The sequence below is a fragment of the Sinocyclocheilus anshuiensis genome, unplaced genomic scaffold (assembly GCF_001515605.1).
Source record: "Sinocyclocheilus anshuiensis isolate Anshui unplaced genomic scaffold, SAMN03320099.WGS_v1.1 scaffold572, whole genome shotgun sequence".
Lineage (NCBI taxonomy): Eukaryota > Metazoa > Chordata > Actinopteri > Cypriniformes > Cyprinidae > Sinocyclocheilus > Sinocyclocheilus anshuiensis.
The window spans coordinates 1,523,540-1,536,807 of record NW_015555778.1 but is presented as its reverse complement, the minus strand read 5'-3'; the positions used below and the strand labels follow the sequence as shown (position 1 = coordinate 1,536,807).

General features: G+C 35.2%; 1 long non-coding RNA gene across 1 annotated transcript; it reads left to right on the top strand.

The window, feature by feature from the left end:
* The first annotated feature begins 2,982 nt into the window (after positions 1–2,982).
* LOC107674538 (uncharacterized) lies at positions 2,983–13,002 on the top strand. Its single transcript, XR_001632512.1, has 3 exons — positions 2,983–3,063; positions 6,600–6,772; positions 12,845–13,002. It is a non-coding gene; the product is annotated as an uncharacterized LOC107674538 (long non-coding RNA).
* The last annotated feature ends 266 nt before the right edge of the window (positions 13,003–13,268 follow it).

Here is a 13,268-nt window from a genome sequence, read left to right as displayed (position 1 = left end):
TTAAAGATCTTCTGAAAGACTAAACAATCCGGATTTACCGGTATAGATCATATGAGATATTTGTATTTTTGATACTGAAACAATGGCCAATCGCTCAGTTGTAGTTCTGTCACGTTTGAGAAGGTTCTCAAAAAATGTTGGCTTTGAAAATTGTGATGCATTTGGCAACGATTTAATAGCTGTGGAGTGAGTGATTCTGAATTACAGTGAATTACTGTTTACCAATGTGCAAAACATAGTTCAGAGGAAAAGGAGGAAGAGTGACAAAGGAGAAAGGGAGGAGGGCGAGGGGTGTGGCTGGGCCACTCCTTTATGCTCAAAGAATGACAGCAGTAACAATACATCAAAATTTGGTCAGAAATCAGGAAGTTTAGCAAAAGGAGAAGATTAAACGTTCATGTTGGATCAGTGTAAATTACTTTAGATTAAAAACACCTTCTGCTTTTTGACATATAACCAGGAACAAAGACGTGCAAACAAAGAGCTCAAAGGACAGTAGGTTTCATTCCAGCAATCAATACTTATGCTTGGGATCTATTCATGATGATTCAGAACTGGACAGTGCCAAACAGATATATACTGTATATAAAAGCAATTAGATCTTTGTTGTGCATTAAGAATGTGTATGCTCAAATAAAGTATATATAAAAACCCAAAATACAACAAATACAAAATCTCTGGTTTGTGGCCAATATTTCAGAAAAGCCTTATAGTCTGAATGGGGGTCAGAGGTCAGCATTCCAAAGCTGCCTTTCATGCTTAGCTCAGGAAGCCAAAATAGCTCAACATGTGCAGCAGACATGAACATGCGTTTCCGCGTCTATTCAGCTAAGCACTCTTTAGAGAGGATCACTGACATGCCTCAGTGAGAAAGACAATGCATGATAAACAGCCTCATTGTTTTATAAGAGACAGATGACATATGGACATGCTTGGAGGAAAGTGCTCTTCCAAACCCATGTAATTAACGTGAATGAAAGCAAGCATTATTGTAATATTGCAGTCTTTGTTGACTGATTAAGTGGTAAAGGATTGTTTTGTAGGAGACTCATAAAGCTGTGTGGAGCTAACAAATAAATGGGTGGCCAAAAGTACACTTTTTGAATGCAAACAATATTATAAATACCTTGTCACTTTTATTCAAATGAATACTACGATGTTAGAAAGAGCATAACTTTGTCTTCAAACATCACAGGAACTGAAATAGAGACTATAACTTTTCTAAGTTAAAATGTCTAAATGTCTCTGGTGGCCCTCCAGGATTGGCAAACAATGTATGTAATGTAATGTAAGGTGTTATTTCTACCAGATACATTTTGTGCATAAATTCTAAAGAAGTAAGTTTGATTCAGCCGTTAAACATTTTTGAGACTTGACTGCTAATGTAGATGCTACCGCATATTTCAATGGAATATGACTATGTATGACTATGTATGTTTTTCGTGTGTGTTTTATAAATAAATTTACTATTTATTTGTAACTATAAAAGGAATAAAAGATACAAGATTTATATACAACTTTTCAATATACATAACCATTCGAATGTTTGGGATCTACAAGATTTTTTAAAAATGTTTTTGAGAAGTCTACCTGTAGGGCATATTTTAAATACAGTAAAAAAAATTATAATATTGTGAAATATAATTACAACTTTAAATAATAATACTACTAATAAAAAAAATGCAAAATTCAAATGTATTTTATTCCTGTGATGCAAAGCTGAATTTTCAGCATCATTACTCCAGTCTTCAGTGTCACATGATCCGTTAGAAATCATTCTAATATGCTGATTTGCTGCAAGAATGATTTCTTAATAACAATGTTGAAAAACGTTGTGTTGCTTAATATTTTTGCTGAATAAAAGTATTAATTTCCTTTCAATAAAAGTAATACAATCATACTGAATTTTCTGAATAATAATAATAATAATGTTTTTAGGATTACTGATAAACTAATGTAGTTTGATTTGTATTAGTTATCTGTTTTAGTTACAGTTGTAGTAATGTTGTCATTTTATTAGTTTTTTTATTATGTCTATATAGGCTTTTTATTAAGTTTTAGTTTTATTTAATTTGAGTTATATTTGAGACATACAAAATGGAAATGAAATAATAATGTATTTATATATATGTACATGTATATGTATATGTGTGTGGCTGTACATACACATGTAAGTTAGTTGTTTTTTGGTGTTTGGTTTAGTGTTATGTTAGAATCATTATTATACTCATACCTTTTGTTCTTTTAATATTTTGAATTGTTTTTAGCTTTATTTTTTTTTTTCATTTAAATGTTTCGTTTTGAAATGTTGTTGTATGCATTTGTCATTTTTATTTAATTTCTTTTATTTTCTTAAATGTGTATATATATAGTATTTATAGAGTTTTAGCTTTTAGTTTTAATTACTTTTTCTTATTTGTAAGTCGCTTTGGATAAAAGCGTCTGCTAAATGACTACAAGTAAAAGTACTGACCCAAACTTCTAAGTTTAGGCCAATATAACAAAAAAAAAGCATAATGAAAAAATTAAAAACTACTAAATAAAACTGAAACATCCATAACAATCAAAACAAGGTTTTAGAATGACCTGAAAGACAATTTTGATTGATAAAATAAATAGTACTCCAGGAACACAAACAGTAAAACATAGGAAATACGCAAAATGATCAAATGTACCTTCACAGTTAGTAGGCTAACTTTGGATAAAAACGTCTGCCAAATGCATAAATACCTATGAAGATTTACAGAACAGCATAGGGAAAATTCGGGTAATGCCATTGAGATGCATGGTAAAAATAGACCAATTTAACGGCATTTTTCTTGTACTCTGTAATGAAGAAACTTCAATCCACTCACATAGATCTCCTGACAGCACATCTGAGGCACTGTATTTACATGAACAGCTGAACGTTCCTCAGGGATGGAGCGACCTCTGATGGAGCTCCTGAATCACAGCGCGATCACGGCGGGTCTGACTCTGACCAGAGGCTCTTGACAGCCCGAGGCGCTGCCGACTAACTTCACTCCGGGCTATACACGGACAAAGGAGGACAAATAAGACAAAGTAAGTTTCACGCATTTACAAATAAACTGTCAATAAATGAACTGCTTGGCTGCTGATTCGTGAAGCGAATAAGTTGGACAGAGAGGCGATTGTTCCCGTTGTTTGGCAGGGTGGGACTTTTCATCTCTACTCATGCATTTGATTATAAACATCTACAGTTGACTTGCTTGTGTTGTTTATATAGGGTTAGAAATTTTCATTAGAAATATTCACGTGCATTTGATGTTTAATGCAGACTAAATTATGTGATTTTTCCACCATCTGCTGCACTTTCTCACTACCAAATAAGGTTTAGTTATAACCCATGGGAAGTTTTGGCATAGAGAAGTGTCACGTTTCCGCCGTGCGATTTTTTAATTGAGTAAACTTGTATTGACACACAGAATAGGACATTCACATTTGTGTCTGGTGCCATCCCAACGGCAGCTTGTCCACGTTCCCATACAGCTCGGTGCTGAGCCTTAAAGGGGTCATATGATACGATTTCAAGTTTTCCTTTCTCTTTGGAGTGTTACAAGCTGATTGTGCATAGATAAGATCCCTGAAGTTGCAAAGACTAAAGTCTCAAAACCAAAGAGATATTCTTTATCAAAGTTAAGACTGCCACGCCCCCCTAAAACGGCTCCTTCTAACACGCCCCCACATATCTACCTCACTATGTGGAAATATTTGCATAATGCCGCCCAAATGTTCACGCAAAGAAAGAAGGCGTGGTTTCAGTAACCGCAGTTAGTGTTGAAGCAGCCATGTCAGAGAGACGCTGTGTGTTTCTAGGCGAAAGCAAAAGCACTTTATTTGGCCTTCCGAAAGTAGATGCATTTAGGAATCTTTAAGATTACTTACAACAGAACAGCAATACATTTTATGGACGACCGTTTCGGTAAGGGGCGTTACATTTCCGACGAGTGCTTGCGGTGTTCGGCCAATCACAATGCACTGGGTCAGCTGGCCAATCAGAGCAGACTGCGCTTGTCGGAAGGAGGGACTTTGTAGAAAACGAAGCGTTTGAGAGAGGCGGGGCATAGAGGACCTACAATAATGTACAGTATTTGAAAAATAATGTGTTTTTTGAACATTAAAGCATGTCAACATATTCTGTTACACCAAATACACAAAATAATGATCTTTAAAAAAGCATCATATGACCCCTTTAACAAAAATAATAAGGACCCGGACTATAGGTATAACCCCTGTTTGAGGTTAGAAATGTTGCTTACAGTGACGTCGTTATGAAGTTTGGTCTAAAATAATAAACTATTACACTCATAGTAGTTATGTATTGTTTAGAGGGAATATAGGCTATGACAACCCTGCTGACAGAAATATATTCTTAGACGTTTAGTTTATGTTCCCATATTTCTGAATGTTCTCTGAAGGTTCAAAATAAATGTTTAAAAAGATTTTTTTCTTGAATAGGCTATGCAAATGTTTAGAGAATGTTACTTTTGTAAGTACATTACATTCAACTAAAACATATAAACACTCCATGAACAATGTATAAATAATGTTTTTTTGCTAACATTTTCAGAACATTATTAAAGGGATAGTTCACCCAAAAATGACAATTCTGTTATCATTTAGTCACCCTCTAGTTGTTCCAAACCTTCTGTTGAACACAGAAGATATTTTGAAAAATGTTGATAACCAAATAGTTGATGGTATCCATTGACTCATACAGGTTAGGCTATAGGAACAACTTGTAAATGATGACAGAATTGACTTTTTTTGGTTAACTATCCTTTTAAAGACCAGATTACTTTCTATTTGATCATAACTTTGAGAGAACCTTGCCAGAACGTTCTGAGAAAGTTCTAGCCAAAGCTCTCAGAACATTTCTTATTAGCAGGGAAGTCATTAAAATACAACTCATTTGCTCAATGAAGCAACTCATCCTTACTCATCAACTGGAATAAAATAAGTGGGAAATTATGAACATGAATGTGGGCAAATGTTATCTCCTCCCATGTATTTGTAGGCTAATGGAGTTTTAATCCCTTTATTTAGAGTTTTTTGTTTGCAATGGACTTTACCCTGAGTTTAGGACAGGCCACTGTGGATTTTCCCACTGAAAGAAAAACAGTGACAGACAGGTGTAGACACACCCGAACAGATTCATTGACTGGGTTTGCATGCACAAGAATATACTGATATGAATCAGAATGTGGGTATATTATAATTATTTTTGAGTCATGTAAAACACCTTATTGCCATAAGCCAGTATTCCAGTTATCTGCAAATTCAACACCATATATATACGTACATAATATAAAAATGTTTCGCCATGTAAACGCCTCATTCAGAATAGTATCTGTTCTGTCTATAAGTATCTGCGCATGTACAAATGAAGGTGACCTACATTTCATTCATGACCTACATTTTGTGATTTTGAGTGAGAATGAAGTTACTGTGCATGATTAGTTTTTTTCTTCAGATTGTTATTGTTGCATACTTGTTTGGAATAAAGGGTTAATTAGAATATGGACTTTAATTGGAAAACATGCTTGTAAACATGGCCATTTTTCCCTGAATGGCCCCTGAATGGATTCATTTAAATACAGCATGAGATTTGGCTCTCCAAGCCTGTCCACACCTGTTCTCTGATTTGCTGTGTGTAGTCAGTCCTGTTCTCCTTAATAAAGCCTTCGCCGTCAATGCAAAACAGGGAACTCTGTGGTTTGTGCATTTGCTTCTATTGTTGTGGAAGAGAAGGAACAGGGACATAGGCAATGTTTCCAGGATGTTGTTAAAATAAGTACAGATGACTCAGAGGAAAACATTATGAGGAGAAATAAGAAATGTGTTCCTGTTTTGAGTTGTTATTTTGTAAAACAATACACTGATATTGAGTTCTGTGAGCCATCATGATATCACATGAATGTTACAAAATTGTTTGACAATTTTTGTCTGTGTTCAGCTGTTGTTAATACGAAACACTAGGTTTATGATGGATTTTTATAATTTAAATCTGTGAAAATCTGTCTCTGGGACAAGAATAAATAAAATCTATACATAAAAAAGTATGAAAAGTAGCAAAAGTTATGAAGGCATGGAAAAGTTTCCAAGACAGTTTTATGGCTGTCATATAAAAAAAGAAAAAAGGTGTATTAGTTTAAATAAAAATCAACCCTTGGGACATAAAACTGGCAAATGCCACATATAGCCGTAACATGATCTGTCATACCTGGAAGTCATTGACATTGAAATGAATTATTCAGTAATCACTGAGCACTATTATCAAACTAATGAGGCATTGCAATTTAATAATGGGTTTAATATCATCAAAACCATCACAAGTGTCCAGAAACCATTCATGAGTGCAAAATAAATTATTAGGTTCAATTAATCAGTAAATCTGATTGATTCCATAAAGTAATCAGAGCCATTTGATTAAATTGACCTGGCAGTGGTGAAACTGCATTTAGCTGTATTAGCTGCCGGCTCACAGATTGTCTCTCTTTATTCTCTCTCTCTCTCTCTCCTCTCTTGCTCCCACCCATTCCTCTTACTCCACCCTCCCTATCTCTTCGTTCACAAAGTCGTCTCAGTGCACAAGACAGTCGATAGAGTAAGCAGAACAAGGCAGGGCAACCTTAAGCAGGTGTAAAGGACAGTTTGAAGAAGGACACAGGCTCCGTGTGTGACCTATCGTCTGTCGGCCCGGGAGAGCGGCTCTGCTTTCGCCCAATGCAGAGATCATCTATCCGTTGCTGTAAGTAGCTCTAAACTTCTTTTATGTTTCTGCCTCTCAGTTGTAGCTCTCAGCTGTTCTTATGTCCTATTACGGGACCCTCGGTTGAGCGTCAACCTGCTGCTGTGTTACTATAGATGTTTATGGGATATGACACAAATGGGTGCAGTCTTTGGTGCAGTCTGTTTGGTGTCCAACCATTATTAGAGAGACTGCAGAAACCCTTAATAGAAAGAAGACAGGAAGTAAGTGTGTTGTCTTCTGGTGTTGAACTGATATCAGTCCACAGTGGTCTTCAAAAGTAGTCATCTACTGCTGTGTGGCAAAAACGACATTTGTTGCTACACTTAAAAATAAAGGTGCTTCACAATGCCATAGAAGAACCTTTTTGTCTAAATGGTTCCATAATGAACCTTTAACATCTGAAGAACCTTTCTGTTTCACAAAAGGTTCTTTGTGGCGAAAGAAGGTTCTTCAGATTATAAAAAGGTAAGAAAAAGATGGTTCTTTAAAGAACCTTTGACTGAATGGTTCTTTGTGGAACCAAAAATGGTTCTTCTATGGCATTGCTGTGAAGAACCTTTTAAGCACCTTTATTTTTCAGTGTAGTCTGCATTATGCACTCTGCTGGTGTTTGTTTTCTCTATGTAGAGTTTTGCACTTTATTTGTGTCTTATAGGAAATGTTGTACAAAATTTGGGGTACTCGATTAAGAACGAACATTTTGGTCATTGTTCAATGTGACAAGTGGTATCCTGTGATTATAGAAAATATATGTACATTACCATTCAAAAGTTTGGGGTCCGTATTGAAATGAATACTTTTATTAATCGAGGATGCGTTAAATTGATCAAAAGTGAAAGTAAAGACTTTTGCATTCTTACAAAAGATTTCTATTGCAAGCAAATGCTGTTCTTTGGAACTTTCTCTTAGTCAAAGAATCCTGTATCATGGTTTCCACAAAAATATTAACCAGCACAACCGTTTTCAACATTGATAATAAGAAGAAGTATTTCTTGAGCTCTCAATCAGCATGTTAGAATGGTTTCTGAAGGATCATGTGACACTGAAGACTGGAGTAATGATGCTGAAAATTCAGCTTTGTCATTACAGGAATAAATTACATTTTAAAATATATTAAAATAGAAAACAGTTATTTGTAGAAGTTACTTATAGTTACTTTATCTTAAGTTACTAGTTACTTTATCAACTATGGCATTGTTTATCCAACTGTACTGAAAGCAGAAGTTCTTTTTTGCTTGTAGGCAACAGTGAAAGCAAAGCAGATCAGCTGATCACCTTTATAAATACTGATGTCATTTGATACACGAGCATAACTTTGACCTCTTAAACATAGATCCCTGCCCAGCTTGCCATGTGTCATGTGTTTGCTTTCTTGCTACTGTATGATTGTTGACATCTTATCTCATATTTCAGATCTCATATCACTACATCATCTTTTAGAGGAAACAACATTTATAGGAAGAACTTTAATGAGCCACAATTTGTAACTTTTTATATGCAGAGCTCAGAAGAGTGCATCAGTTCAGCAAATAGGACGTTTTTATTATTCATGTCCTCGGGTTAATGAGTAACATGCACGCAGTCCACTCTTTGTGAGGTATGATTTACATTGAGGTAAAAAGCTGAACAAACCACAAGTGAAAGAGAAAGGGAAGGGCTGGAGGTGGTCATATTCATGACTCTGAGCCATCTAGTTTTTAGTTGGAGTTCAGAGCTGTGTGAAAAGTCAGAAAATCATATCTCATTTTTGCATTCACATTGTTCCATGTACATTTAATGAACTACATTTATCGTTGTCCTAAAGTCTCATATGGCTCTCAAAAATATATTACAATGGTTTTTAAATGAACAGAAGTGTAAAGGCAGTTTTTGACCAAATAAATTGACATTATTACTCGTCCTCTTATCTTTCCAAACCTGTATTCTGTAATGTTATAAGCAAAGATTTACACAGTTTAAGAGACATGGTCGATATCCTGTCATTGTATGGGAAAAGTGACATAAAGATTCTTCAACAGGGTATGTGCAGGTCTTAAAAAGGCCTTGAAAAGTCTTAATTCACCCTTCCACAAATTAAGGCCTTAAAAAAGTCTTAAATTATAGTCATGGCATTGAATGTTGCATACACTGCAACAAATATCTTCCTCATTATTTTGTTTTCCAATACAAATATCTAAACTTCCTTAAATCAAGTTACATTTACGTACTTGCGATGCAAAATGAAGATATGAAGTCACAAAATGACGCGAGTTCATGTTCAAAACAAGAGTAAATATCTCTAAATGGGGAATGAAAAAAAATCCCATTAGCAGATATTTGTACTTGGTTTACTCGTAAAATTTCATTTGGATCTTTTCAAGTAAATGCATCTTCTTGATTCAAGAATCCTAGACATTTGCACAAGAGAAAAATACCAAGGAAGAATATCATTTTTTTTTCAAATTCAAATTTTTTTCCAAAGTTAACAGAAGGTAAAATACATAAAGTATTCTAGTGGTTGAATATGAAACCTCATATTCAGAGGTTGTTTTTTTTTCCCAACATGAATTGAAAAAGCAGCGGAGATCTGTTAGAAGTTGTATTTTGTGTTGCTAATACAACTAATTGAAAAAAGACTTACGTATTGGCGTATTGTGTTCATTTCAATTGATTTCTTAACATTTCTTTGTTTGGCCTTAAAAATGTCTTACATTTACTTTTATAAACCTGCAAAAACCATTCAACTATTTCTTTTCCATGTACAAAATACTGTCATATTGGTTTGGAACAACAGACTTCTACAACAAGTGCTTTTTTCAACGGCATATTGCAACATCAGTGTTTTATTAACTGTATATTGAGCTCATAATCTTGTTAATTCAGCTCAGAATATGATTTTTTTTTGTCCTTTTTATTCGGAGAGAGTGTGTGCAGGACTACTCGTAGGCAGTGGGGATTGTTTGTATAAATCGGCACACATGATCAGATACAGCAGTGATAGGAGAAACTTATCTATCACCTGGGGGGCAGAGACAGGGGTTCTTCTTTAGATCCCTTTTAGAAACACCTGATCTCACTACTGAGAGCCGACATCATTGCATGGCTTAAGACTGTACAACTTATTTGAAATTTGAAATGAGCTGTTCTCTTTTAAAGCTTGTGGAATATCAAGCAGAAGGTCATGGATGATTCCTCATGTGTTTTTAATTTTCTGCATCTCTTCATGATGAAAGAGATCTAAAGTGTAGTTCTTGATGAACTTATCTTTCAAAACCATAATTTAATCTGATTTTGATTGTGCAGACTGCCTTAATGTTCTCATTATATCTGTATCCAACCACACCTTTGTTGATCTGAGCTGTCATGGTTTATTGGTGGCAATCAACCTACCTGATCTGGCTGACGCAGATTAGAGGAAAATATTCTCGTAACTTCCAGAATTTTACAGAAATTGAGCTTATAGTTCCTTGTTCTCCCATATGCCTGTTCCAAAATGTATCAATAGCCTTGTCGATGCATAATATGCATGCAGTTTTCAAATAGACCAATTTTTTCTTCCATTGTATATGCATAATCCAGAATTTTACAGAAATTGAGCTTATAGTTCCTTGTTCTCCCATATGCCTGTTCCAAAATGTATCAATAGCCTTGTCGATCCATAATATGCATGCAGTTTTCAAATAGACCAATTTTTTCTTCCATTGTATATCTGCATAATTTTAAAGACATAATTTTCTACATAATTTGGCATTTTTTTGATGAATTATTTAAAAATATGGCAAAATATCTTTGACAAGGCACTTTTAACACTTAGAGAGGATGTCATTTTTTTTATTATACAAGTATTTTATTGTAATTGTTATAAAACTATTATATATTTTTATCATTTTAAATGTTGTTTATGCCTCATTTGCTAACTTTAAATTGCATTATCGAAATACTAGCATGATATTAAGTGCATGCCACCTGGAGATATTGGCATCAACATTGGCCTTTGAAAAACTCATATCAGTCAACTAGTCTATTTACTATGAAGGTGAGAGAGTAAAGGACGAATGCATTAACCTTGACAGGGTTTATCCGGAAAAACTGTGCATATGATAATTTTCCTATTGAACTGTGTATATATTCTTCAAATGGCTGATTCTTATTGAACAGATTGCAGGAAAGTGGTTTGATTTTAGCACTTATTTTGATGGGGAAAAAAAAGTTCTGTGAACCAGAAAAAGTGAATTATGCTCAATTTCAAGTAGAAATCCTTGTAATAATTGTTAATCTCTGGACTAATTCTTTGTGATTTAGGGAATTAGTGATAATGTGTTCTTTGTGTTTTTTACAATGTGATTTATAATTTCAATTCAAAACTGTAGGGACATTTAAACTTTATAGACTTTTAAAAACAAGTTATTGGAGTTCAGTGGAACAGTGTATACATGCATACAGACGTCCTTGTGTACATGTTTGCATGAGCCCACTGACAATGCATCATGTGACCAAGCCACACGTTCATAGTCCTCAGTTCTCCTAGGAGACGGCCAGTACAGAGTGCATGTTGCTTTCAGACAAACACATGCTTTCTGAACATTGAACTTGCCCCTCCCCATGACTTAAGCCGTAATTCAAGTGTGTCTGCTCTGATAGGCTGAAAAAAGACTTTCTTTGTTCCTTCTGTCTCTCACTCCCACTCTCTCTTGTTTTATCACTCTCTCTATCTCTCTATTGGCCTCTCTCTTTCGCTGGGATGAGGAGAGTCCTAGAGGCTATGTGAAAGGACACACGTAGGCACCTCTAGCAGGAGTTTGGTTGGCAGTGAGTCTGGTATTGTGTACAGTCACCTTGAGCTAGTCCACAATCTCTGGCTGAAAGTAAGACTGACTTAAGACCTGGGTCAATATTTAAAAACTAATAACAAATATAGTGCTCAATTTTTTTTGGAATGCAAAGTTTGTATAGAGTGCTGCTGTGACGTATTTTTTTTCAGGGCAACCCGGAAGTTAGCATCACCCTGGTTCCCTCGACAAAAACCCAACAGGATTTTTCCATTGGCTTTTGGATTATTGCAGAAAATAATATCTGCAACCAACAAACGTTTATGTTTCGTACAAGCTTTGTAAGAATAAATACAAATGCCAGAAGTAAAAAGCTAAAGCTATTATATAAAAATGATTGTTGAATTATCATTCATATCTCTAATAAATCCCTTTCAGCTGTAAGCATTTTAAAATGAGGCTTATCTGTTTTCAGTGACTGAAAATTTGTTAGACCAGTTCTGATTCATGATTTCTTTTTAGAACAATTTTTATCATGTATTTGTGTTGTTTAACCATTTCTTCGCAGAAAACTGGCAGATAAAAATGCTTGGTAATTTGACAATTTTTAAAAACAAACAATTAATTCAAAATTATTATATATGTTAAAATAATATATATGCTATATTAATAATAATAATAATAATAATAATAGTTTATTTATTATTATTATTATTATTATTATTTATTTTACAATTCTAGAAGTATGTGTTGCTATACATCTGTTCACTGTTTCCAAAAATCTCTAGTTCATTCATATTGGATGTTAAAGCTATGACAAGAGAGCTGGGCTTTAGCAAAGTATTGTTATGGTTGAACGATTGTTATTGGTTTAATCATATTTTAGCATAATATTACCTTTTATTGTCATAGCACATCCTGTATCCAAATATCTGATGAAACGTGTGATATATTCTCACCGCAGGGTCTTTGCTTCAGAAGAGGTCATGACTCAAGAGTCATGAATGATTTTATATGCCAAAAGCTGAATTATTTAAACGTGTATCATGACATTTGATACTGGATCTGATAGACATTTTCACTGGAAGACATTAAGCTGAAAGTAACACTGCTGTAGTTACCTGAGGGTGTATCTAGTTTCACATCAGTAGCACAATACAATCAATGGCCTGCTTTCAATGAACACAGTCTGTGTCCTGAGCATCATCTTTTTCATTTAACTAATGATAGGGGAGTTTCTGTAGTACACAAAAAGCTATTTTCTTAGAATCAGTTTGTTAATATCAGTGTACATCACTCTCTTTCTTTCTGTCCTCACTAGGTCACATGAGGACGTGTGTCTGCCTATTCTACACCCATTCTCTGATCCAGTAGGGTGCAGCACATCAGTCTGCTGAAGGCCTCAAGCATCCATCACCCTGAACCCCAGCAGGCCTGTCACACTGTCTCACTCCCCTGATTCTGCCTCTTCTCCTTCAGCACGCACCCCTCAGCCCTCCCTGGAGACCCCAGGGCCCCTCATCCTCAATGGAGAGCAGGGAGTGGGATGCGGGACCCTCGCCCAGGAGATCTGCCTCACTCCTGGGAACCTGAGGGAGGATCCTCTGCCGGCACAGGGCTTCCATGATGTCTCGACTCTCACAGGTACAGGAAATGGTTTTGTTGTTGTGCGACTGTTCCCAGGATACATCGATATCTGTTAGCTGTAAGGGCATCTATGTGGTAACGTAACTTTAGCAGATACA